Raw genomic sequence first — 2,272 nt, forward strand, 5'->3', positions numbered from 1 at the left:
AACTAGCTGGCCCATTGACTATGTAGGTTCCCTAGCGGGCACTTGGACTATGTAGGTTAACTAGCGGGCACTTGGACTGTCTAGGTTACCTAGCGGGCACTTGGATTATCTAGGTTAACGAACGGGCACTTGTACTATCTAGGTTACCTAGCTGTCACTTGGATTATGTAGGTCAACTAGCGGGCCCTTGGACTATCTAAGTTTGCTAACGGGCACTTAGATTATGTAGGTTAACTAGCGGGCACTTGGAATATGTTGGTTAACTAGCGGACACTTGCACTATGTAGGTTAATAGCGGGCCCATGGACTATGTAGGTTTACTAGGGGGCCCTTTTACTATCTAGGTTCCCTAAAGATCACTTGGACTATATAGGTTACATAGCGGGCACTTGGACTATGTAGGTTAGGTAACGGAAACTTGGACTATCTAGGTTACCTAGAGGGAACCTGGACAATGTAAGTTACCTAGCGGGCACTTGGACTATCTAGGTTACCTAACGGGGACTTTCACCAACTAGGTTACATAGCAGGCACTTGGACTATGTAGGTTAACTAGCGAGCACTTGGACTCCAGGATACCTAGCGGGCACTTGGACTATCTAGGTTACCTAGCGGGCCCTTGGACTATGTAGGTTTCCTAGCGGGCACTGGGACTATCTAGGTTAACGAACGGGCACTTGGACTATGTAGGTAACCTAGCGGACACTTGGACAGTCTAGGTTACATAGTGGGCACTTGGACTATCTATTTTCCCTAGCGGACACTTGTACTATCTAGGTTACCTAGCTGTCACTTGGATTATGTAGGTCAACTAGCGGGCCCTTGGACTATCTAGGTTTGCTAACGGGCACTTAGATTATGTAGGTTAACTAGCGGGCACTTGGAATATGTAGGTTAACTAGCGGACACTTGCACTATGTAGGTTAACTAGCGGGCCCATGGACTATGTAGGTTTACTAGCGGGCCCTTGTACTATCTAGGTTCCCTAAAGGTCACTTGCACTATATAGGTTTCATAGCGGGCACTTGGACTATGTAGGTAACCTAGTGGGCACTTGGACTATCTAGGTTAACTACCGGGCCCTTGGAGTATGTAGGTAACCTAGCGGGCACTTGGACTGTCTAGGTTACCTAGCGGGCATTTGGATTATGTAGGCTCCCTAGCGGGCATTTGGACTATATAGATAACCTAGCGGGCACTTAGACTTTGTAGGTTACCTAGCGGGCACTTGGACTATCTAGGTTACCTAGCTGGCACTTGAACTATCTACATTGCCTAGCGGGTTCTTGGAGTATGTAGGTTACCAAGCGGGCTGTTGGACTATCTAGGTTACCTAGCGGGCACTTGAACTATCTAGGTTAACTAACGGGCACATGGACTATGTAGGTTCCCTAGCGGGCCCTTGGACTATGTAAGTTCCCTAGCGGGCACTTGGACTATGTGGGTTATCTAGAGGACATTTGGACTATGTAGGTTACCTAGCTGGGACTTGGACTATGTAGGTTCCCTATCGGGCACTTGGAGAATGTAGGTTAACTAGGGGGCACTAGGACTATGTAGGTTACCTAGCGGGCTCTTGACTATCTAGGTTACCTAGCGGGCATTTGGGTTATGTAGGCTCCCTAGCGGGCATTTGGACTATATAGATTACCTAGCCGGCACTTAGACTTTGTAGGTTACCTAGCGGGCACTTGGACTATCTAGGTTACCTAGCTGGCACTTGAACTATCTATGTTACCTAGCGGGTACTTGGAGTATGTAGGTTACCTACCGGGCTGTTGGACTATCTTGGTTACCTAGCGGGCACTTGGACTATCTAGGTTAACTAACGGGCACTTGGACTATGTAGGTTCCCTAACGTGCCCTTGGACTATGTAAGTTCCCTAGCGGGCACTGCGACTATGTGGGTTCCCTAGCGGGCATTTGGGCTATCTAGGTTACCTAACGGGCACTTGGACTATGTAGGTTAACTAGCGGGCATTTGGACTATGTAGGTTACCTAGGGGGACCTTGGACTATGTAGGTTAACTAGTGGGCACTTGGACTATATAGGTTACCTAGCAGGCACTTAGACTATGTAGGTTAACTAGCGGGCACTTGGACTATCTAGGTTACCTAGCGGGCACTTGGACTATGTAGGTTCCCTATTGGGCACTTGGACTAGGAAGGTTCCCTAGCCGGCACTTCGTCTATCTAGGGTAACTAGCGGGCACTTGGATTATTAGGGTCCCTAGCGGGCATTTGGACTATATAGGTTACCTAGCGGGCACTT

This window comes from Tenrec ecaudatus, unplaced genomic scaffold (genome assembly GCF_050624435.1).
Source record: "Tenrec ecaudatus isolate mTenEca1 unplaced genomic scaffold, mTenEca1.hap1 Scaffold_196, whole genome shotgun sequence".
Lineage (NCBI taxonomy): Eukaryota > Metazoa > Chordata > Mammalia > Afrosoricida > Tenrecidae > Tenrec > Tenrec ecaudatus.